Source organism: Amblyraja radiata, chromosome 2 (assembly GCF_010909765.2).
Source record: "Amblyraja radiata isolate CabotCenter1 chromosome 2, sAmbRad1.1.pri, whole genome shotgun sequence".
Taxonomy (NCBI): domain Eukaryota; kingdom Metazoa; phylum Chordata; class Chondrichthyes; order Rajiformes; family Rajidae; genus Amblyraja; species Amblyraja radiata.
In genome coordinates, this window is record NC_045957.1 from 38,653,550 (window position 1) to 38,680,113 (window position 26,564).

The 26,564-nt window shown below is 46.1% G+C and overlaps 1 protein-coding gene across 5 annotated transcripts in view; it reads right to left on the reverse strand.

The window, feature by feature from the left end:
• znf438 (zinc finger protein 438) overlaps positions 1–26,564 on the reverse strand; it is a 191,176-nt gene that overhangs the window by 53,991 nt on the left and 110,621 nt on the right. For 2 of the 5 annotated variants that reach the window (XM_033045257.1, XM_033045239.1), the window contains exon 1: positions 3,889–3,893. The exons of the other annotated variants lie outside the window; for them this stretch is intronic. The gene's annotated coding sequence lies outside the window, so the exon portion shown is untranslated. Of the gene's footprint in view, positions 1–3,888; positions 3,894–26,564 lie in introns of those variants that run through there. 5 annotated transcript variants of the gene reach the window in all.

Consider the following 26,564-nt stretch of genomic DNA (forward strand, 5'->3'; position numbering starts at 1 on the left):
CAGGTTTTATAGTGGGGGGGGGGGGAGGATAATTAAAAAAAAGGACCAAAGAGACAATTTTACACACAGACGGTAGATGGGATATGGAACGGGATGCCAGAGGATGTGGTTGAGGCAGGCACAATAACAACATTTAAAAGACAACTTGGACAGGTACATGGATCGGAAAAGTTTGGTTAGGCAATTTGTTTGCATGGATGAGTTACACTCATCATTATAGTTGTAGGTTCAATGAAATAACGCCTATATAACTGGTCATTCAAAAGTCTGGTTCAGTAATCCAAGAGAACGAAAATAGGATTTTTTTGGGGTGAATATTAAATACAATTTGAGATTAAATTGATCACAAATCTGTCAGATGAAAATCCAATTTATTCGCCATTTGAAAGGAAAAATAATTCCATTTTGGTCCCCATTTTTATACCTGTCAAACACGTTATTCCCCTCTTATCAAGCTTCTGAACGGTCCTTCCATAAGCTAGAATACTGTCCGATTCACCCCTATCCCATTGCGGGCTTTGGACTTTGTCTATGGAACTGATGCGCTACTATGATGAGACCTACTGTATATCTTGCTCTCTGTATCTTCCCCATTGCTCGACCTATTGTACTCGAGTTCAATTTGATTGGCTTTATTTATGGTATTATCTGATCTGATAGGTTAGCATGCAAAACAAAGCTTTTCACTGTACACGAGACAATAATAAACACAAACCTTCAACTGCCATATGAACTGCCAACTGAACTGTTCATATTGCCAACTGAACTGTCTGTTCACTCATCTATATGCCTCTGAGGCCTTCCAACAGCCATTATACAGATTGCACTGCCCCCGCACCAAGTGAACCTTGATCCAAATCAAGTCGCAATTAATTATCCATTAAGTATTCATTATGTACAGCAGGGTGAGTTTATTTTGTTTATTACATGCTAGCTATAAAACGAATAAAATCGCTGACTAAAAACCAATAGTCATAAACTCAAGAGTATAACGGCAAAACAATTTTATTTTGCTTGACCGTCAGAATTATTCATCATGCTGTTGAGATAATGAGGAAAAGAATGTCAGTGATAATATTTAACCAAGGGAACAGTCTGGATATATTTTAAGTTTTTTAGCAGTGATAACAAATACATTGCTACTCACTGGTTACTGTAGAGGATCAATTCACTTTTCATCATTGTGTGAAGGATAAGAGGAGGAACTCCCCCGTGCATATTTTTAAAACTACTTAGCTGCATGTAATGAAACTTTTTAGGGCCTTATTCTACTAAATAGAGTAGTAACTAAATAGAGTAGTGACTAAATTTAAAAAAATATTTCTACGTTGCTGCCAGAGCCAAAAAAGTGACAGCAATTCTTCAACAGGTTTCTGTACTGAGCATCCTGCCACAGGAAGACAGGTACAACAACAATTTTTGTATCGAGCTGCAAAATGGGGCTCATTGTGCAGACAAACCCAAGGTGTAAAACTGATTCAAGGAAATGGATGGGTCAACATTTCCAAAGAAAATTGGCAGAATAGGGAATAGAATAAAATGAAGGATCTTAGACATGAAACATTCACATGAAACAATCATATGAAACATTCGGTGGCGCATCGGTGGAGTTGCTGCCGTACAACGCCAGTGTTCGATCCTGACTACGGGTGCTTGTCTGTACGGAGTTTGTATGTTCTTCTCGTGCCCACATGGGTTTTCTCCAGCTGCTCCGGTTTCCTCCCACACTCTAAAGACGTACAGGTTTGTAGGTTAATTGGCTTGGCATAATTGTAAATTGTCCCTAGTGTGTGTAGACTAGCTGTGACTAATGGTGTTCTGCGGGGGTCAGTGTTGGGTCCGCTACTTTTCACATTATAGGCTAATGATCTGGATGACGGAATTGAAGGCATCACAGTCAGGTTAGTGGATAATATGAAGAAAGGTGGAGGGGCAGGTAGTGTAGAGGAAGCAGGGATGCTGCAGAAGAACGGACAGGTTGAAAGAGTGGGCCAAGAATAGAATACAGAGTATATGGTCATGCTCTTTGGTAGACGGAATAAAGGCATAGACTATACTTTCTAAATAGAGAGGTTTCAGAAATCGGAGGTGCAACGGGCCTTGGGAGTGCTGGTGCAGGATTCTCAAAAGGTTAATTTGCAAGTTGAGTCTACGGTAAGGAAGGTAAATGCAAAGATCATAGAGCTCAATGATCTTTGGGCAAATGCAATGCTACCATACATTTCCACAGGATTAGAATATAAAAGCAAGGATGTAATGCTGAGGATCTGTAAGGAGCTGGTTAGGCCACATTTGGAATACTCTAAGCAGTTTTGGCCCCATATCTGGGGAAAGACGTGTGGGTTTTGGAGAAGGTCCAGAGGAGGTTTAGGAATATGATCCTGGGGATGATTTTTGTTCATGTACGAGGAGCGTTTGAAGGCTCTGGGCCTGTGCTCGCTGGAGGTTGGGAATATGAGGAGGGGAGGGGGGGGGTGTCATTGAAACCTACCGTACAATGAAAGACCGAGGTAGAGTGGACATGGAAAGGATGTTTCCAGTAATGGGATTGTCTAAAACCAGAGGGCACAGCATCAGAATGGAGGTATTTCTTTAGTCAGAGGGTGGTGAACCTGTGGAATTCATTGGCCGTGGATGTGGAGGCTAAGACATTGGGTATTTTGAAAGCGGAGATTGATTGGTTGTTGATTAGGAAGGGCGTCGAAGGCTACGGGGAGAAGGCAAGAGAATGGGGTTGAGAGGGAAAAATAGGTCAGCCATGGTTGAATGGTGGCATAGACTTGATGGGCTGAATGGCCTAATTCTACTCTTTTATCTTATGGTATGGTCTTATCAAGTTACAAGTTTAAAAAACTACAGTTTATAAATTGGCTGCTGCATATTCTATATTTATAACATTTATTATGCCTTCGAAACTACTCCAGTGAAGCACTTTGGGAGGATGTGAAGCTGTGAATTTGTTTTAATTTCATTTACATTTCTCTGTCCAAGTTATTATCGTTGCTAGAACTTCTAACTAAGCTTTGTTAAAGATACGAAAAAGCTGCTGTTAATAGTGTCAAAACTAAATCACAATTCCAACCGATGATACACCTCCTCTATCACTCAAATTACTTTTCAGAGTAAATAAAACAAATTTACACCAACACATATTTGATTACACTATTTTCAAAACCAATGAAAACCTTAACTTTAACTTCAAACTTAATTGTATGTATTTATTGATAAATTGAGAGCAGCAGTCTGATTTTTGAGGCAACAGCGCAGTTAGTTATACCTCATTCAAATAATAATGCAATGTCCAAAACTCATTTCCAATTATGTCCTTGTTGACTCGTTTATTCTTTGGAGTCATAAAACAAGTGAACCTAGTATCTCAAAATGAAGCAATATTCCAAAATATTATCCTGTCTGCGACCAAGATTCAGGAAAAAAAATGATGTAATATCCTTGAACTTGCTGTTCATCAGATACTGAAAATGAAACAACATTCTGAACCAGAATGTGAAATATAACTTGGCTTTGCTATCTTTTAAGGACTAAATGTAAATAAAAATATATGCAAAAATATCCCATTTTACTGTGATTTTATCACCTTTGTCGAGGATATTTTTGGCAGTCTATTAGCAAAATGAAATAGATTTAGAACATGTCGCCACTGATCACAATCAGGATCCAGTCAAGGTTAGCCCGTAATCCTCAGGGCATTGTTCACCATTTCTGGTCTATGGGTGGAAACTTCCCACGGCAGCAGCTGTAACCTTGTCATCAAAACACAAATGTTCACAAAAACATCTGGTGTTTAATTCATGTTCAGGATAATGATACTAATATTAGCTTAACGCACAAAAAAATGACAACAATATACTTTCTATAGCGAGAGTTCACTTGATTTAATTACTGCTGATTTGCATTGCAATCAGTGCACCTGTTTGTGAGCCTGCAAACACTGTGTTACTGGGAACAGTTTTACACCCACCGTTCAATTTGCATTCTGATGTTTCCATACAGTTATCTTGTAATCATTTAGTACCTCTACCTTTTTGTCTTTGACTTGTTGAACAAAGTGATGCTCCTTTCCAGCTTTCTTTTTAATTGAACAACCTGAAAGGTTGAGATTCGAGTCTCTTCTTCTTTTTTTTTGCGCTTAGGCAGACAGCGGAAATTCCAAAGGGCGGCACGGTGTCGCAGCAGTAATGCTACTGCCAGAGACCCTGGTTCGATCCTGAATACGGGTGCTGTCTGCACAGAGTCTGTACATTCTCCTAATGATCTGCGTGGGTTTTCTCCGAGATCTTCGGTTTCCTCCCACACTCCAAAGATGTACTGGTTTGTAGGTTAATTGGCTTGGTTATGAGTAAAATTGTTCCTAGTGTGTGTAGGGTAGTGTTAATGTGTGGGGATCACTGGCTGATGCGGACACGGTGAGTCGAAGAGCCTGTTTCCGCGCTCTATCTCTAAATTAAACTAAACTTCCTTTCCAGTTTTCAGAGCTTTGAGTTAATAAATGAGGCCGAAATGGGGACCACAGACGGGGACAGATAGTGTCTAAAAGAATGGCCAGGTGGTTAGTGTGTAAGATGATACGCCCCTTCTGCCACTTATAAATAATTCTCTGTGTTCCCAATGGACATGAATGTCCATGAACATGAAGGTTTCAATACTGCACTCAAACCTCCATTTACACCTCGCGCTACCTCAGCAAGGCCAGCAGCATAAAAATAATCACATCTCAGGCAAGGTAAGTGTAGATGCCTTTAGACGTGGTCCTTAATCCTTCACTAAGTCTTTATTAAGACACTACATCCACACGTCCCAGCACTGACCACAACTGGTCTACCACGTACTGGAACCAAGAGAGGGAGGGTGCATGCAGATACTACAGTTATACTACCTAAGGTGGGAGTGTCAAATGGTAATGAGGCAGCTACATATTTGGTTGCATGCATAACCACCTACAGTAAGAAACTGGAAAAAAAAAGTGCAGCAGGGGCAATGTGGTGGAGGACTTTTGTTTTGCTATTCTGTATCTAAATTTGGGAGACTGGTGGTCAGTCAGGCAAAGTCCTGACGCAGGATCGCGAGCCAAATATTGATAGTTTCTTCCCCACAGATGCCGTTTGACCTGCTGAGTTTCTCCAGCCATTTGATTTTTGCTATTGCTGGCTCTGTTGGCCTGGAAAAAAGACACAGACATTGGTTCCCTTATCCATCCAGCTTATTGAGGGTTTTTTGGAGGCAGTGTTGGTAGTATTTATCCAATGCCTTGAGGTACTTGCTGCGGATAATCCAGCTTTCAGAAGCACACAGCTACAAATGGATTACCGTTCCCCATGAGCAGGCAGGGAGTTTTGTACTCGGCACAATGACTTGATCTTCCAAACACTCAGTCTGCAGAAGGGTCTCGACATGAAACGTCACCCATTCCTTCCATCCAGAGATGCTGCCTGTCCCGCTGAGTTACTCCAGCATGTTGTGTCTATCTTCGGTGTAAACCAGCATCTGCAGTTCTTTCCTGCACATCTGGATCTTCCAAGATCCTTTTCCAGAAGGATGTGTTGTTGCATTGAAGGTGGTGGCCAGTTTCATCATCAACAACGACCTTGGCCAAGAGGTGGTATCCGAGGTACGGGAAGTGTCACACTCTCCAATGTCTCATGATGATGTTTTCTGCTGAAGGCTGATCTGTTGCCGTGGGGTCAGATCAACTGTGTGCTTTCTCTTGCAGGTAGCGTCGTACAGCATGGAAACATTCCTTTTAGCCCAACTCATCCATGCTGACCAAGATGCTGCTTCTTAGCTAGTTCCAGATACCCACATTACCCCAGATCTTGATTTTCAACCCTAGTCTTGTATCTTTCAGCGAGTCCAAACATTTTTAACCTTTCTTTAACTCTCCCTCAATAAATCATTCCCTCTTATTTTTTTTCCTCATGTCTGAATTAATTCTCACTGTACTTTCTCTTGCATGCTTACACGGTTAATTTCGCAATTCTTTAACTCAATTCGTTGGGGAAATGAGGTTGGTTTTCCGGCTCACCCAGTCAGGGTGTTCCTCTTGCAGTACTGATTACAGTCCGGATTTTCTGAACTTGGTTTGTAAAATAGCAAGTCTCGCACTCGATCCAGTTTGATATCTTGGGAAAGCAAGATTTTGCATAACATTTCCAAAATTACATTATGAAGTGTTGAAAAACATTTACAGCTCTACTAAATACTTCACATTTTTGCACCTCCTGCAGTACATAACAACTTTTTTTGAAAAACAAAAATCTAAAATAGTAGTACTTTTTTGCTTTTATTCTTGTGATTATAATAATCAAAATTATGTACAATGCGGTCTATTTTCTAGTTGGCATATTCACAAACATGCTGGGAGCACAGCAAGCTGAGAACAACAACAGTGGGTCATACCTGGCAGTCAGAGTGCCTATGAAACTATTGGCATGTGCCTCTATTCTGAGGTAAGTAACTAGTCAGCTAAAATTCACGGGTTGCTATTTTACCTCCTCCTGAGGTTATACTGCAACAACATCTCAAACAACTGTCTCTGTACTAAAATCCATGAAAAGGCATGAAGGTCATCATCCCTTGTGAACCAATCAACTCAGAATCGCAAGTTAGAGAAAATGTCTCCTTTCTTATCTAGTGGGAGGGTGAACTGTCAGACAGCATCTGAATCGGATGGTGTACCTGGTCACGTTCTTAAAACCTGTGCAGACCACCAAGCTGGTGTTTGCGTGGATATATCTTCAACATCCCGTAACTGCAGTCTGATATTCCCACCTGCTTTAAAAGGGCATCGATAATGCCCAAGAAGAACAAGGTAGAAACATAGAAAATAGGTGCAGGAGGAGGCCATTCGGCCCTTCGAGCCAGCACCGCCATTAATTGCGATCATGGCTGATCGTCCCCAATCAATAACCCATGCCTGCCTTCTCCCCATATCCCTTGATTCCACTAGCCCCTAGAGCTCTATCTAACTATCTCTTAAATCCATCCAGTGATTTGGCCTCCACTGCCCTCTTTGGCAGGGAATTCCGCAAATTCACAACTCTCTGGGTGAAAACGTTTTTTCTCACCTCAGTCTTAAATGGCCTCCCGTTCATTCTAAGAAGGTGACGTGCCTCAATAACTAACATGGAGGCACTAATGTTCAAGGTGATGAAATACTTTGAGAGGTTGGATATGTACAAGCACATATCACCTCCTAGCTCAACAGGGTCCTGGACCCATTACAATTTGCCTACCACCACAACAGGTGAACGGAGGATGGCATCGCACTGCCTCTCCACTCTGCACAGGTCAACTTGGCCAATAAAAGCACATACATCAAGCTATGGTTTATAGACTAAAGCTTGGCATTCCAACACCATCATCCCTTCCAAACTGGATACCAAGCTCACGGAACTCGGTCTCTGAAAATCTCTCTGCATCTAGATCCTCCACTTCCTCATCAACAGAACACAATACGTACGAATTGGCAGCAACACCCTCCTCGATAACCATCAGCACAGGAGCACCTCAAGGCTGTGTGCTCAGCCCACTGCTCTATACTCATGATGGTGTAGCCAAAACAGTTCCAACTCCATGTTTAAATTCGCGGATGACACCACCATTGTTGGACATTGTTACGGATGGAAACGAGTCAGAATATAGGAGGGAGATCAATCGACTGACTAAATGGTGCCAGAACAACCACCTTGCTCTCAACGTCAGGAAAACCAAGGAACTGAATTGTTGACTTTGAAAGAGGAAAGCTGAGGATCTACAAACCTGTCTTTATCGATGGGACAATGGCGGAGAGTCAAAAACTTAAAATTCTTGGGAGTGCATATCTCTGAAGCCTTCAGTGAAGGGAGACGTTGAAAGCCCATCAACGTCTCTATTTGGTTGGAAGAGTGAGGAGATTTGGTATGTCGACGAATACTCTCTTGAACTTCTACAGGTGCACAGCAGAGAGCAAATTGGCTGGTTGCATCAGGGCCTGGTTCAGCAAATAAATGCATAGGAACAAAGAAGATTGTAAACAGTGGTATACATCGCGCAGTCCATCATGGGAACTGACTTGCCCACCATCGACGGGATCTACAGGAGTCGCTGCCTCTAAACTTGAACAAGTTTGGTTCTGGTGGTGCTGCAAGTCGGCTGCCTCGCCTGCAGCGGGTTCATTGTTTCGACGTTTTTTGTTTTTTTAGTATGTCCAAAAGTATGTTTAAGTGTTTCTCTGTATGTCTTGTGGGGGGGGGGGGTGATGGTGGTGGGGGGGGGGGGGGGGGGGGGGGAATAGGGGGAAACCGTTTCCAGGCACCTACCTCAACGGAGAGGCAATTTTCTTCCTTGTCGTTTCTTCGCCCCCCCCTCCTCTCATCCTTGCAGCTGGGCAGCTGGTTTGGTGCGGCCTTTCCCGGAGTCGGGCCCAGAGCTTCAGTGGCGGCGCAGCGGTGACTTTAGCATCGCGGGTCCCCTTGCCGGGGGTTGCCGGAGAAGCGCTCCGACCGCTGGCCTGCGGCCTACAACATCCTGGAGCCTCAGTCTGTGGAACTTCTGGCGGCAGGTGTGGAGCGGAGCTTCCATCGTGGAGCGGGCGATCCCTCGCTGGGGGTCGCTGGAGAAGAGCTCCGACTGTCGGCCTGCGGCCTATAACATTTGGAAGCCGCGGTCTCCGATAAGGAGGTGGCCGATTTGGGAGCTCATTGCCGCCGCTCGACCTGTCCAGACGTTGGCGTTCCGAATATCCCGACCAGAGGGCCGTCCATAGCGGCGACTACGGAGGGTCAGGGCCTCAACCACAGGTGAACAAGGGAGGAGGAGGAGGAGGAGGACTGTCTGAACTTTATTGCCTTCCACTACACTACGCTGTGGTGGATGTGTGTTGAATTATGTTGTATATTGTTGTATATTGTGTCCTTTTTTAATTGTAACGTCGCATGGTAAATTCATTTCACTGCACCTTATGGTGCATGTGACAAATACATTTGAACTTGACTTGAACTTAAAAGACAGCCAGCATCATCAGAGACAATAAAACACTCTTGACTCCACCAACCAAACCCCTTGCCTACATCCACCTATCTCCTGCCAAGCTTTGTCCTGCCCCCATCTCTTTTTCTCAGTTTCTTTCCCCTACTACAATCAGTCTGAAGGAGGGTTCCAAACAAACATCGCCTGCCCATTCCCTCCACGGATGGTGCCTGACCTGCTGAGTTACTCCAGTACTTTATGTTAGGGCAAAGATATTCCCACATAAGTACTGCTTATATAGTACCAACATTTTTGGCAATGAATATATAACTGAATGGATCGATATTTCTTCAAAGTGTTTTAGTTTTGTTTAGAGATACAGCGCGGAAATAGGTCCTTCAGGCAAACGGGTCCGTGCCGACCAGCGATCCCCACACACTAACACTATCCTACACACACTAAGGGCAATATACAATTATACTGAGCCAATTAGCCTACAAAACTGTACGTCTTTGGAATGTGGGTGGAAACTGGAGCTCCCGGGGAAAACCCACGCAGGTCACGAAGAGAATGTACAAACTCCGTACAGACAACACCCGTAGTCAGGATCGAAGCCGGTCCCTGATGCTGCGAGGCAGCAACTCTACTGCTGTGCCATCAGTTGAATTTTTAAAAAAATCATTGCTTCTTTATTTCCCTCTTAATTCAATCTTTCTTTCCCAATATTTTGACTATTACACACAATTATACAATTTATTTAGATCCAATTCATAGCTGGTGATTTTGACCATCTCAGAGAGGATTTTGGATCCTGTCTGCTTTATGAGCCATGAAGTTCCTTCTCTCGTCACAAAGACCACAGATTCCCCACAGAGGGCACTGCACTGAATCTTGTGCCCATTGACAGTTAGCAAGTCTATTAAAACAAATCTCCAGACAACTGTCAGCACAATCGATGTTAAACACTATTCCTGCACCACTGAAATGTATTTTAAATCTTTCATCCCCTCAGCCATTCCCCCACCTATCACCCAGATTCCTTCCCATACATTAAATAAACTCCCTTGAAGCATCAACACTAACTGTGAGGAAAATTGAAAACTTGGAAAGATTTAATTTCAGTCCCATCCCTTCCACAACCAATGATCTTCCACTCTCTCTGATTTAGTTTAGAGATACAGAACAGAAACAGGCCCTTCAGCCCATTGAATCCATGCTGACCAGCAATCCCCGTACACTTGTACTATCCTACACACTTGGTGCAATTTACAATTTCATCAAAGCCAATTAACCTACAAACCTGTATGTCTTTGGAGCATGGGAGGAAACCGGAGCACCTGGAGAAAACCCACGTGGTCACGGGGAGAATGTACAAACTCCGTACAGACCGCACCCATAATCAGGATCGAACCTGGGACTCTGGCGCTGTAAGGTAACAACTCTACCGCTGCGCCACTGTGCCGTCCCTGACTTGATGGTTTCTGCTGGAGGGAACTGTTGGAGTCCATAAAACCCACTGGGCTGCAGCAATTTGAAATCTCCTGCATTCAAGAGGAACAACCTAAGTGCCAAGGTAGGGAGAAATACTTAAAATGTGTCATTGCCATTCTAATAGTTGAATATAAGATAAATATTATCAACACAGACTTTGTCATTTTGTTATCACTCCACTACAGGGTCCGGTTACTTCAAACATGGCAGGGTACGGGACAGTAATTATTTGGGTATTCAGCCCATCTATGTGTCTCTTTCCCAGAGTAGAAAGGTCGCATATTGGACAGCACAGATTTAAGATGAGAGGTGGTAAACCAAAAGTACGTTTGTGAAGCAAAGGCAGAGATAGATAGATTCTTGATTAGTACAGGTGTCAGGGGTTATGGGGAGAAGGCAGGAAAGACTTGAATGGCGGAGAAGACTTGATGGGCTGAATGGCCTAATTCTGCTCCTATCACTTATGAACTTGTTTTCAAACACAGGTGGTAGCTGCCAGTAAAGACGCTGCCAGTAAGAGCAAATGTGATAGCGATGTTCAAGAGGCATTTAGACAGACTATATGAACAGGTAGGAAATAGGATACAGATCATGTCCAGGCAGAGGGGATTGGTTAGATTGCCATTAGGTGCAGACAAGGTGGGCCAAAGGGTCAGTTCCTGCGCTGCATTGTAGAGAGACAAATTCCCTGTTAAGGTCTAGATCATTGGCTTTGAAGAAGGATGTTACACTGAGCAAGGTGGCCAGGTATGATCTCCACAAAGCTATCTGGGATGCCACAAAAGACTCCGTTCATCAGCTGGCGGGTCAATTCATCAATGGTATAAACCGCCATCAGTGAGGATAGGTGACTAAACATCCTCCACGATGATTCCCAACACCAGTGCCCTTCCAGGATATGTTCTCAGACCCTTATTTAATATTCCCTGTACACACTCAACTGTGAGGCCAAATTCTGCTATAACTCCACTTACAAGTTTGTAGATGACATCTCTGTAGTGGGCTTGATCTCAAAAATTTACCAGTTGGAGCAGAGAGTTTAGAAGCTTTGTGTTAATACATCACAAGTTGCTGCCTTACAGTGTCAGAGATCCGGGTTCGATCCCGACTACGAGTGCTTGTCTGGACGGAGTTTGTACGTTCTCCCCGTGACCTGCGTGGGTTTTCTCAGAGATCTTCGGTTTCCTCCCACACTCCAAAGACGTACAGGTTTGTATGCTAATTGGCTTGGTGTATGTGTAAAGTTGTTCCTCGTGTGTGTAGGGTAGTGTTAATGTGCGGGGATCGGGCTAAGAAAGTTCCAATGGCTACTCTAACCAATGTACAGAAGATGCATGAAAATAGACACAAAATGCTGGAGTAACTCAGCGAGTCACATAGCATTTCTGGGGAAATGTTTCAGGTCGAGACCCTTCTTCTCAAGAAGGATCCTTCTTCTTTTCAAGAAGTGTCTCGACCCGAAATGTCACCTATTTCTTTTCTCCAGAGATGCCGTCTGACTCGCTTAGTTAGTTCAGCGTTTTGTGTCTATTTTCATGCATCTGTACAAGTTATAACTTTCTTAGCCCGATCCCCGCACATTAACACTAAGCTTCACACACTAGGAACTATTTTACATGTCTGACCTGGAGTTGCCCCAGCTTTTTGTGTCTATCTTCAGTTTAAACCAGCATCTGCATTTCCTTCCTACACTTTGTACAGGTACACTTTAGAAAGCATCCTATTAGGCTGCATCACAGCTTGCTTTGGCAAAGGCTCTGCCAAGACTGCAAGAAACTCCAGAGCGTTGTGAATGTAGCCCAGTTCATCAGACAAACCAGCCTCTTTTCCCTTCTTGTTGGGAAAGCAGCCAACATCACCAAGGACAATTTACACCCCTGTAGCGGACGCAGAGTTGTCCCTTAAAGAACGAGGCAGACACGAAGTTTGTCCGAAATTCTTATTCTTTATTACTACACTAATTGTCCTCACTCACCGACCCCGTGCGCACGCGATTAACCCTTAAATACTCCCCAGGGACACCCGTGACCAAACCGTGACCCCCTACCTCTCGTCACCGGGACACGTGACCCCCCCCAAGAGCCGAAGGTTATGTACAGAGCGTGGACCACCACCCCTGTCATTCCCGACTCTCACCTCCCCTTTTGTACCTGAATGCACGTACTACCAAATTCAGAAACAGCTTCTTCCATATTGTTATCATACTAATGAACAGCTCTCTCATAAGGTAAAGGTTCACTTCCAGTTTCCCAACCTAGCTCATTGCTACCACTACACGTTTTTAACTGTCATTTCTCTGTAACTATAATTCTGCAACATTACACTCTGCAGTCTGGCATTTTACTCTATGTACGATCTGTTGTATTTGTGTTTAGCTTGATGGTACAAGTGTGATATGACTGGATAACATACAAACACATTTTGTCACCGTATTCCGTATAGGTGACAAATATTAAACCAAACCAAGGCCGATGCCGGGCAACCATGGCAGTGCCTGAATACCATCATGGACTTCAAACCACAGAGCAATCTCTGGCAACCATGCATCTCTATCACACCAGCATCTCTACTTCCCTAGAAGGCTTAGGAAGTTCGGCTTGTCCCCGACAACTCGCAGCTGCTTCTGCAGATGCGCAGCAGAAAGCATTTTATCAAGACGCATCACAGCATGGTTTGGGAACAGCTCCATCCAAGTCCGCAAGAAATTGTAGAGTATTGCGGACGCAGCCCAGACCATCTCACAAACCAACCTCTCTTCCATTGACTCCATTTATACCTCACGCTGCCTCGGCAAGGCCAGAAGCATAATGAAGGACGAGTCACACCCTGGTCACTCCCTCTTCTCCCCTCTCCCATCGGGCAAAAGATACCTCCAGTACATCTCCAGATTGTAAAAAATCTCCAGATTTAGGGACAGTTTCTTCCCAGCTGTTATCGAGCAACTGAACCATCCTACCACAAGCAGAAAGCAGTTCTGAACTACTGTCTACCTCATTGGAGACCCTCAGAGTATGTTTGATCGCATATTACTGGCTTTATCTTGCACTAAGCATTATTCACTTTGTCATGTATTCGCACACTGTGAATGGCTCGATTTTAATCGTGTATTGTCTTTCCGTTGGCTGGTTAGCACGCAACAAAGCTTTTCACTGCACCTTGGTACACGTGACAATAAAGTAAACAAAACTAGATGATCTCAGTACCTTAAAGGGCCTGTCCCACTCTCACGACCTCTGCCGAGTTTGCCCTTGACTCATACTCGCAGCATGGTCGTCACGAGGTCGTAGGTAGGTCGTAACAGGCCGAGATGCTAGTCGTAGATACTCATGGATCAAGTAGATTGGGGTGTTTTTTCTATCCTTATGAAAAATGTCCACGAGTAAAAAAGTTGGTGAATTAGGTTGTGAAATTGGGACAGGCCCTTTAGTGACCTTTCTGAGCTGGCAAACCACCGAGAAGCATCCCTCCCGTTCCCCACTGGCTGTCCCATACATCTCGGTGGAAGAAATCAGATCTCATTTCTCCAAGAGTAATCTCTCATAATGTGGCTGGCCCAGATCAAAAGCTCCAGACTTAAAAACAGCTTCTTCCCCATGGCTAACAGACTCCTGAACCTGCCATCTCTTTCACACCCTATTTCCAGAAGCTGCCACACACTCCCTCTTAATTCTAACTCATTCAGTTTAGTTTAGTTTAGTTTGTACATACAGCGCAGAAACAGGCCCTACGGCTCACTGAGTCCACGCCGACCAGCGATCACCCTCGTGCACCAACGAGGGATAATTTTACAATTCATCAAAGCCAATTGATCTACAAGCCTGTACGGCTTTGGAGTCATAGAGTGATACAGCGTGGAAGCAGGCCCTTCGGCCCAACTTGCCCACTCGGGCCTACATGTTCCAGCTACACTTGTCCCACTTGTCAGCATTTGGTCCAAACCTGCCCTATCCATGTACCTGTCTAACTGTTTCTTAAATGTTGGGATAGTCCCTGCCTCAACTACCTCCTCTGGCAGCTTGTTCCATACATCCACCACCCTTTGTGTGGGAAAGTTACCCCTCCGATTCCTATTAAATCTTTTCCCCTTCACCTTAAACCTCTCTCCTCGGGTCCTCGATTCACCTCCTCTGGGCAAGAGGCATTGTGCATCTACCCGATCTATTCCTCTCATGATCATATACCTCTATAAGATCATCCATCCTCCTACACTCCAAGGAATTGAGTCCCAGCGCACTCAACCTCTGCCTATAACTCAGACCCTCTGGTCCTGGCAACATCGTAAATCTTCTCTGTACCCTTTCCAACTTGACAACATCTTTCCTATAACACGGCGCCGAGAAATATGGGATGAAACCAGAGCACCTGGAGAAAACCCATGTGGTCACAGGAAGAATGTACAAACTCCGTACAGACAGCACCCATAGTGAGGATGGAACCTGGGTCTCTGGCTCTGTAAGGCAGCAACTCTACCGCTGCACCACTGTGCAGTTATTCCACTACAATCTTGCACCATTCTGGTGAGCCCCCGAATTGGTCTCCTTTGCGTTGGTGAGACCAAGCGAAGACTAGGAGACCATTTCGCCCAACACTTGTGCTCAGTCTGACTAGGCCTGCTGGATCTCCCAGTTGTTAACTCCCTTTCTCATTCTCCACTGATCTATCTGTCCTGGACCTCCTCCATTGTCAAAGTGAGGAGACATGCAAACTAGAGGAACAGCATCTCGTATTTTGCTTGGGTGCCTTACAACCCAATGGTTCAATGATCTGAATGGTGTCAAATTAGGAAAAGGAGAGATGCAACGAGACCTGGGTGTCCTTGTACATCAGTCACTGCATGTAAGCAGACAGTGAAGAAAGCAAATGACATGTTGGCCTTCATAGTGAGAGAATTTGAGTGAAGGAGCAAGGAGGTCCTACTGCAGTTGTACAGGGTCCTGCTGAGACCACACCTGGAGTATATAGTGTGCAGTTTAGGTCTCGTAATTTGAGTTAGGACATTCTTGCTAATGAGGGAATGAAGTTCACCAGGTTCATTCCCGGGGTGGCGGGACTGACATATGATGAAAGAATGGATCGACTGGGCTTATATTCACTGGACTTTAGAAGGATGAGAGGATATCTTATAGAAACATATACAATTCTTGAGGGATTAGACAGGCTAGATGCAGTAAAAATGTTCCCGATGATGGGGTCCAGAACCAGGGGGTAGGCCATTTAGGACTAAGATGAGGAAAAAGCTTTTCACCCAGAAAGTTGTGAGTCTGTGGAATTATCTGCCACAGAGGCCAGTGGAGGCCAATTCATGGGATGGTTTCAAGAGAGAGTTAGATATAGCTCTTAGGGCTAACGGAATCAAGATATATGGGGAGAAAGCAGGAACGGGGTACTGATTTCCGATGATCAGCCATGATTGTATTGAATGGCGGTGCTGGATCGAGGGGCCGAATGGCCCATTCCTCCACCTGTTTTCTATGTTTCTATGTTAACCCAAAGGTATGAACACTGAATTATCGAATGTTAGCAAACCTGCCCGTCCTTTGCCGCCCCCACCCCCCTTCTCTTCCCTACATAAAACCTACATGTGCACCATTTCTCTCACGATCCCACTCCCATTTGTCCTTCCCCCTGTCCCATTCCACCTATAACCCTTCCTCTGATTTCACATTTCTCAACATCCTCCCTGATCTTGCATCCCATGGTCTCTTTGTCATCTCTGGCTTTTGCCCACCCATCTGACAATCAAAATCCCCCTCCCACCTGTATCCACCTATCACTTGCTAGGCTTGGTTCCCCCCCCTCCCCCCCCCCCACTACAATCAGTCTTAAGAAGGGTCCTGACCCAAAAAGTCACCTATCCATATACTCCAGAGATGCTGTCTAACCCACTGAATTACTCCACTTCTGTGGGGTTTTTTGTAAACCAGCATCTGCAGTTCCTTGCTTCAAAATTCATTTCCTTTCTGTACTAAATAAATAACTGTGGTCCCCACAATTTCTCAAAGTGAGAACAATTCTTCATCTCCTTCCCTTTTTTCCCCTTATTTTCTTGCTGTTTTTCAAATCCGTTCTGCACCGACTGCTTGGTCCACGTGGTCAAATCCTCAACACTAGTCTATTACATGATGTCTGGGAGGCAGAGTAGCTTAGGTTATAAAGCTGCTTCCTCACAGTGCCGGGGTTCAATCTTGATCTCTGACACAGTGAACTTTGCACATTTTCCCCATAACTGCATGGATTTAGTCATAGATTCATACAGCACGGAAACTGATGCTTCGGTCCAACTTGCCCATGCCGACGAAGACAACTTTAAGATGCCGACCAAGAAGGGCGGCACGGTGGCACAGCGAAGGAGCTACTGCCTTACAACGTCAGAGACCCGGGTGCGATCCTGACTACGGGTGCTTGTCTGGCTTGGTATAAATGTAAATTGTCCCTGGCGTGTGTAGGATAGTGTTAGTGTGCGGGGATCGCTAGTCGGTGCGGACTCGTGAGTCAAAGGGCCAATTCCCATGCTGCATCTCTAAACTAAACTAAAATTGGCTCTGCGGGATGAAAATATCAAAATGGATCATTGCTTGGCTATTCTGGCTGTAGATATTTGCTAACTAATTACATGTTGGGTCCTGCCATCAAGAGAATGGGGATATTGTCAATGCCACCTCTTCCCTTTAACTGTTGGCTTATCCGATATCATTATCAAATAGTTTATCAAATTACATAGTTTTATTACTATTTATATATCCCTTCCACCAATTGACATTATGGGTTATACATCTAAGTGTGAGTGATTGCTTTCCATTTCCCACCTCAATTTGTATAGATTCAATCCATAGTTATTGAAACGATGATCAGATCCTTGGCTGTAAATGGCATTCGAGTCAGCCATGCAAAAGAAAGCCCAAGTAAAAATTCAAACCTCTCTGTTCCATTGCCCACATGGCGACCACAATGCACCCAAATGCAATGCTATTGGGTGCTATAGGCCACGGTGGCGCAGCGGTAGAGTTGCTGCCTTACAGCGCTTGCAGTGCCGGAGACCCGGGTTCGTTCCTGACTACGGGTGCTGTCTGTACGGAGTTTGTACGTTCTCCCCGCGACCGCGTGGGTTTTCTCCGAGATCTTCGGTTTCCTCCCACACTCCAAAGACGTACAGGTATGTAGCTTAATTGGCTTGGTATAAGTGTAAATTGTCCCCAGTGTGTGTTGGATAGTGTTAGTGTGCGGGGATCGCTGGTTGGTGCGGACTCGGCGGATCGAAGGGCCTGTTTCCGCGCAGTATCTCTAAACTAAACTAAACTATAATCTTTTTAAGCCTTATTGACCATAAATTAGTAAATTATCAATCATTTTGACTTGCAAGGTAAAGAACAGTGAAAATACACAACTACTAAATAAATAACTAAAAAAGATTAAGAAGGAACTGCAGATGCTGGAAAATCGAAGGTACACAAATAAGCTGGAGAAACTCAGCGGGTGCAGCAGCATCTTTGGAGCAAAGGAAAAAGGCAACGTTTCGGGCTGAAACCCTTCTTCAGACTGGATTTCCTCACCAACAGACCACAGTCTGTTAGGGTCAACAACCTCACCTCCTCCACTATAACACTGAACACCGGCGTGCCACAGGGCTGTGTGCTCAGCCCTCTCCTCTACTCCCTCTTCACCCATGACTGCATCCCTAAGAATGGCTCCAACGCCATCATTAAATTTGCCGACGACACCACGGTGGTAGGACTGATCAGTGACAACGATGAGTCAGCCTACAGGGATAAGGTCCAGCACCTGACAACCTGGTGTGCCAACAATAACCTCGTCCTCAACTCCAAGAAGATGAAGGAAATTATTGTTGACTTCAGGAAGAACAGAGGGGGCAGACATACCCCCATCCATATAAACGGGACTGAGGTGGAGCACGTCTCCAACTACAAATTCCTCGGGGTACACATCTCGGAGGATCTGTCCTGGTCCCTCAACACCTCCAAGCTGATCAAAAAGGCGCAGCAGCGCCTTTACTTCCTGAGGAGGCTCAAGAAAGCTCACCTGTCCCCCCAGATCCTGACCAACATTTACCGCTGTACCATCGAAAGCATCCTGACCACCTGCTTCACGGTATGGTACAGCAGTTGCACCGTAGCGGACAGGAAGGCACTACAACGGGTGGTGAAAACCGCGCAGTACATCATCGGTGCCCCGCTCCCTGCCATGGATGCCCTCCACCGAAAACGGTGTCTGAGATGGGCCGGGAAGATCATCAAGGACCCCTCCCACCCTAACCATGGACTGTTTGCCCTCCTCCCATCAGGGAGGCGGTACAGGAGCCTCAGGTCTCGTACTAGTAGGATGAGGAACAGCTTCTACAACAACACTATCACATTGCTGAACTCGGAGTCCCGCCGATAGATTTCTCCAGTCTCTCCGTCCACATCCCCACCGCTATGGCCGACCCGCGCCGCCCCGCCGACTATCCACCCACCGGGACCTCCCACGCATCGCCCGCGGACCCCGACTCAACTGCCACGGGACTCCGACCATTGGGTCCGGTGACCCGCGCCACTAAACTCCGACCACCGGGTCCGGTGACCCGCGCCACTGGACTCAGACCACCGGGTCCGGTGACCCGCGCCACTGGACTCCGACCACCGGGTCCGGTGACCCGCGCCACTCCACCCCCCTCCAGCAACCCACAGCCGTCGCCTTACCTGGAGCCTGGACTCTGCACTGGGCCTGGAGCCTCCACGCTGCTCACTCCCACTCTCCTTTTTTTTTTTTTTTTTTTATTTATTCAATTATTAAAAATAATATTACACTACAATAAAACAAGCCAGAACCCACCACCATAATACAATACAAACATGTATCCATAATAAACTACTATACAACTATGATACAATCCTTATTGAGGATACATTCAACACCCTGCGGAGCCCAGTGGTCCCGGAACTCCCTCAGGGTGCCCGTAGACAGGGCGTATTCCCTTTCTAATCCCACCCGGGCACGGACGTAACCCCGGAAAAGGGGCAGGCAGCCGGCTCGGGTAGAGCCCTCCACCGTCTGGCGCCGTGACTCGCGGATGGCCAGCTTGGTCAGGCCCAGGAGCAACCCAACCAGGACATCTTCAGCCCTATCCTCTCCCCTACGCACAGGGTGTCCAAAGATGAGGATGGCGGGTGAAAAATGCAGCCAGAAGGCAAGGAGCAGCCCCTTTAGATATTCAAACAGTGGCTGCAGCCTCACGCACTCCATGTACACGTGGTACACAGACTCTTCCAGCCCGCAAAAGTGGCAGGCGGCTGGCGAGTCTGTGAACCGCGAGGGAAACAGGTTGCAGGGAACACCTCGGTGCAATACCCTCCACCCCAGGTCCCCAATGTAGAGGGGGAGAATCCCTGCGTAGAGGGACCCCCACCGGGGGCCCCCCTCGCGACCGGAAGGCAACACCGACCGCCACTTGGTGTCCGGACGGTGGACCAGGGCGAGGAAGTGCAGGGTGTGGAGGAGGAGCCTGTACAGGACACGCCTCCCTGCGTCTCGGAGGGAGACGAAGGGTGTCGAGGAAAGGCGGCTCAAATTGTGTGGGACCGGCTCACGGGATGGATTACGGCGCCTGGGTCCGATGAGTACTTCTGGCTGAGCGGGGGCTTGCTCAACCACAAGTACTCCACACGTTTGAGCCCCCCGGTCACCCGATGGGGCCACTCCCACTCTCCTGGGCTTAACTCCACTGGGTCCTAGTGCCCGTCTGCCCAGCCTTGCTAACCTCAGTGGCTGTTCCACTGACTCTCCCCCATCTCCCTCCAACTATGTCACCCCCGCTCTTCCCCACCCACATTACAGCCCTCTCACCCCCCCACCCCCTGACCACCCACCACCCCTCCAACACCCACAATCCCCCCCCCCCCTACACATCGCCCCGTCCCCAGTCCACCCACCTGCCTTCCTCTGGCCCCAACTCCCATCCCTGCCGGGTGTTCACCATCCCACCCGACCTCCCCCTCTCCCACACCGAACGGTCTGTCCTCAGCAGAGGTCTTACCTTTGTCCCCCTCCGTCCCCATCTCAATGAGTTCCGCGCCCACCATGACTTGGAGCGCTTCTACCGTCGCCTCCGCCTCACAGCGCACTTCCATGGGAAGGAGTCCTCGCCCCCCAATGATGACCATTTTTCCCGTCTCCAACGCACCCTCTCCTCGTGGAACCCCTCTCGTAACGTCCCGGCTCTGGAACTCTTTATCCAGAACTGCCGCCGCGACGTCAACCGCCTCAACTTCTCCACTCCCCTGTCTCACTCCAATCTATCCCTCTCTGAACGCACTGCCATTGAATCACTCCGCAAAAACCCAGATTGGGTTATCAAACCAGCCGACAAGGGAGGTGCCGTGGTAGTCTGGCGCGTCGATCTCTACAAAGCTGAGGCTACGCGCCAACTCTCGGACACCTCCTCCTACTTACCCTTGGACCATGACCCCACTGATGAGCACCAGGCCACCATATCTAGCACCAGCACCGACTTCATCAATTCCCACGCCCTGCCCGACCAAGCTTCCAACCTCATCGTTCCCCAGCCCCGCACGGCCCGTTTTTACCTTCTCCCCAAAATCCACAAACCCGGCTCTCCCGGCAGACCCATTGCCTCTGCTTGTTCGTGCCCCACCGAACTCATCTCCACATACCTTGACTCCATACTATCCCCCTTGGTCAAATCCCTTCCCACCTATGTTCTAGACACCTCAGACACTCTCCGCCGCCTCCGCGCATTCCACTCTCTAGGCCCTCACCCCCTCATCTTCACCATGGATGTCCAGTCACTCTACACCTCCATCCCCCACCAGGATGGCCTCAAAGCCCTCCGGTTCTTCCTCGACCAGAGGAGCAACCTATACCCAGCCACTGACACCCTCCTCCGCCTAGCGGAGTTGGTCCTCACCCTCAACAACTTTACGTTTGACTCCTCCCATTTCCTCCAAACACAAGGCGTAGCTATGGGCACACGCATGGGCCCCAGCTACGCCTGCCTCTTTGTCGGGTACGTTGAACAATCCTTGTTCAATACGTACCAGGGCCCCATCCCCGACCTCTACCTCCGTTACATTGACGACTGCTTTGGGGCCACCTCCTGCACCCACACACAACTGACTGACTTCATCCACTTCACCACCAACTTCCATCCGGCACTCCAATACACCTGGACCATTTCCGACACTTCCCTACCATTCCTTGACCTCACCATCTCCATCGCAGGGGACAGACTTCTGACCGACATACACTACAAACCAACTGACTCACATGGCTATCTGGACTACACGTCTTCCCACCCTGCCCCCTGTAAAGACTCCATCCCCTACTCCCAATTCCTCCGCCTACGCCGCATTTGTTCCCAGGATGAGACGTTCCACACCAGGGCATCGGAAATGTCCTCGTTCTTCAGGGAACGGGGATTCCCCTCCGCCACCATAGTTGAGGCTCGCACCAGGGTCTCATCCATACCCCGCAACACTGCTCTCTCTCCCCATCCCCGCACTCGCAACAAGGGCAGTCCCCCTAGTCCTCACCTTTCACCCCACCAGCCGGCAAATACAACAAATAATCCTCCGCCATTTCCGCCACCTCCAACGTGACCTCACCACTCGCCACATCTTCCCATCTCCCCCTATGTCTGCCTTCCGCAAAGACCGCTCCCTCCGCAACTCCCTTGTCAATTCTTCCCTTCCCTCCCGTACCACTCCCTCCCCGGGCACTTTCCGTTGCCTTTTTCCTTCGCTCCATAGATGCTGCTGCACCCGCTGAGTTTCTCCAGCTTTTTTGTGTAACTAAAAAAGATTGTTGTCTTCGGGAGGTGTGTTTGATGTATACATGGTAGAGGTCGGTCCATTAAAACCAAAAGCTGCTATCTAGGAGGTCCGTTTTTGCGAGGGTTCATTGTGTAAAAAATTCTGAAATAATCTTAAATTTACATTTCTCAGCGCTTCATTGGTAAATATGAACCATTTTTATTTTTGGCCCCAATTATATAAAGAGAATGATCTTCTCAGATTAATCTGACCCAAGTAATTGAAAACTGCTCACAAATCTCACAACTATTTACAAGGCCACTTTAAAAGGCAAATGTTTACATGGAAGTGAACAGAATTCAAATTAATCACTTGCAGCATGCATTAATCACAGCATGCAAGGCAATCCAGACAGTTATGCCAAAAAGCAGGCATATGTCAGAGGTTTTTGCAACAGTTGTTACTAAGCACCCATTCGCCAGTTTCTGATGTTCCACAATTGGTTTGGCAGCACCAAAAACTGTTCAGACACATGCACAATACAACTGTCACAAAAATACATCCTGTGCAAACGAGCAGCACGTACAGGAGAAAAGATTAGCTACTTTGAGTTCTCAGTTTACTCAGTAGCATTCTGAATCACACAAGGAGAAATGTAAACAGAATTGAAAAAGCAACTGCTATGCCAAGTTAACAGTTTTCAGAGTGTGAATGAACTGATTTAATTAGCACCTTTTACAAAAGGATCAGATCTGCAAGTTTCCTCAAATGAATTGAATTTAAACTGCGAAGCTTAGTGAATGGCGCATTGCACAGTGAATGGTGAATTGAAGGCTAAAGTTCTTGCAATATCAACTGCTCGGGATACTCATGTAATTAACATTCAAGCTGCACGCAGCAACCTACAAGGGATTTATTTCCTTCACCTTTTTCTTGCTGTTTCAGCAATTTCGTCAGGAAATTAGTGCAGTAACCCAAGCAATGTTCGTGCATACTTCCAGGGAATGGAGACTCCACCAGACAAAAGGAGGAATAAACAAAAAAACAAGGTTATCAATGCAGAAAACCAGCCATGGATTACAACCCAGCTAGACACAATATGCTGGAGTAACTCAACAGGACAGGCAGGAATGGGTGACGTTTCAGGTCGAGACCCTTTTTCAGTTTGTCTCCTATTAATGGGTAGGAAGGAACTGCAGATGCTGGTTTAATCAGAAGATAGACACAAAAAGCTGGAATACCTCAGCGGGTCAGACAGCACCTCTGGGGAAAGGGAATAGGTGATGTTTCAGGTCAAGACACTTCTTCAGACCCTTCATGTCTCCTATTAACTTCAAACACCTTTATTAACATGTTGCAAATTTTATCATATTCCAGATATCATTAGATAGCACAAGCAGCACCAGAATCTGTTACAACCTACACAAAAAAACTGGAGTTTACCAGCATTTGTAATGTTTATTACAGCGGGAAAAAAGGAAGACATGTGACAATGCTACCTGCAAAACAGATTGCACAGATACAACGTTACAGTACCATATTCATCTCATTTGTCAAAGAACACCAAGTTCTACAATATGATTTTCTTGTAATAAATTTGCGATGACTTCCATTTACTCGCAATTTATTTTCCAAATGTCAGTCTCCTGACCCCAATAAAGTCTTAAAGAGCATCAGAATTGCCCGTTCTCTAAGAGGATTGGGAACCCTCCCTCTTGATTACCACCTACTGTCCTGACTCAATGCTTTCTTATGGCTGAACAGTACTTGGAAGAAGTATTAAATGTAGCAAGGTCACAGAATGTATTCTGTATGATCAACTTCAATATCTCAACCATCTTCATCTGCTTAATCAAAGACCCTTCACTTGGCTGAATGAGTGCAGCTCAACATTTTGAACATTGACTTCTCTAACTTCAAGTAGTCCTTGCTTTCCCTCTTTCTCCATCCCCTCCTACTTCCCAGTTCTCCTACCAGTCTTACTGTATCCGACTACATTTTATCTGTGTACCGCCCACTCCCCTAACATCAGTCTGAAGAAGGGTTTCAACCCGAAACGTCACCAGTTCCTTCTCTCCAGAGATGCTGCCTGTCCTGCTAAATTACTCCAGCATTTTATGTCTATCTTCGATTTAAACCAGCATCTGCAGTTCCTTCCTACACATCTTTCAGGACAAAGCAGCCCACTTTATTGAAACCCCATCCATTGCCTTCAACATTCTTTCCCCTCTACTATCAGTGTACGGAGACTGTATATGTAACTATCTACAAAACATGCTTTGGATGTTCAGTTGGGCAACTCAGTAGGCGACACGGTGGCGCAGCGGTAGAGTTGGTACCTTACAGTCAAAGCAGCACCGGACACCCGGGTTAGATCCTGACTATGGGTGCTGTCTGTACGTAGTTTGTACGTTCTCCCTGTGACCTGCGTGGATTTTCTCCGAGATCTTTAGTTTCCTCGCACACTCCAAAGACGTACAGGTTTGTAGGTTAATTGGCTTGGTAAATGTAAAAATTGTCCCCTCGTGTGTGTGGGATAGTATTAATACGCGGGGGTTGCTGATCGGCATGGACCCGATGGGCCGAAGGGCCTGTTCCTCACTGTATCTCTAATCTAAACTAAACTCCAATCTCCGAAATCCGTGGTATCTTACACCATGAAGAAAAAAGGTAACAAAGGCATGGGAACATTATTACCCCTGTTGGAAATGGCCATGAAAAAGGAATACACTTTTAAAGAATTTAGCAAATTACAATTCTGAATTGTCAACCAATTTGATCGAGGAAACGAGGAAAATTATGCGAGGAGTTAGTTAATGTTATATTTGTTGAAGTAATCTGATTTTCTTTGCAGCTTTTAGAACGGACTGTCGTCTGGTAATGAATTGCAGGAAATGTAATCCAAAATGATTCACAGTTTAACAAAAGGTCAAGAGTTGCAAGAGGAAAACTCAACTAAACCTACTTTTTTTTGCATCACCAGAATGGGTGGTCCCAGAGGACTACATATATTAAAGGGCCTGCCCCACTTTCCCGAGTTATTCACAAATTTTCCTGAGTTATTCACTAATTCTCCCGAGTTTTCAAACTCGCAGAATGTTCGTAACGAGTCCGTCGGAGTCCGTGGATATATGGTAGCGTCTCGTTATGCCGTAGATACTCGGGGCATCTGTTAAGTCGGGACGTTTTTTTCAGCCTGATGAAAAATGTCCACGTGTAAAAAAATAGCCCCGAGTACCTACGGCTGGCTTAACGAGCCGCTACGATATATCCACGGAATCCTACGGCCTCCTACGGACTCGTTACGAACATTCAGCGAGTTTGAAAACTCGGGAGAATTCGCGAATATCTCAGGAGAATTCATGAATAACTCGGGAAAGTGGGACAGGCCCTTAACTCGGCATTTTTAGAAAAGGAGAAGGATAAACCTAGCAACTTTGGGTCAGCTCATGTTATGGTCAGATAACTTTTCAAGTTCATTGTTTGCCATCTCTGTACAGATCTGGATGACAATGCAATTAGAATGGTTAGCAAATTTGCAGACGGCACCAAAGTTGGTGGTACAGTGCACAGTGAGGAAGGTGACTTAAGTTTACAAAAGGACCTGGTTCAATAAGGATGTGGACAAGGAACAGCAGATCGGATACGACTGGAAGAAACGTGAGGTGATGCATTTGGACAGGGTAGGGCTTTCACTGTAAATAATAGGAGAATGTTGTAGGGCAGAGAGACCAAGGGATAAAGATACACAGTTCCCTGAAAACAGCAACACATGTAAACAGGGACGGCAAAGAAAATTTGGGGGCATGATTGCCTTTATCAATAAGAGTATTAATTACAGGTGTGTAGGAAAGAAAAACAGATGCTGGTTTAAATCGAAGGTAGACACGAAATGCTTGAGACAGGCGGCATCTCTGGAGAGAAGGAATGGGTGACGTTTCGGGTCGAGACCCTTCTTCAGTACTTTTTAAGTACAGGTGTTAAGTGTAGGTGTTGATCAGACCACATTTAGAGTATTGTATGACATTCTAGTCACCTTTACATATGGGATGAGCTACCAGAGAAAACTGCAGAGGCAGGTGAAATGGTGTTGTGTAAAAGACATTGCCCTCGCACCTTAAACATTCTCTTAGTTCTGGGCTGCTCTATCGTGGATAAAAAGATTTTGACCGTTTGTTTTTTGTACATTACTGATTTGATTGTGCTAGGATAGCATGCAAAAAAAGATTTTCACTAAACTATGGTACACATAACAATTATAATCCAACACCTTGTGTAAGAAAGAACTGCAGATGCTGGTTTAAATTGAAGGTTGACACAAAATGCTGGAGTAACTCAGCGGGT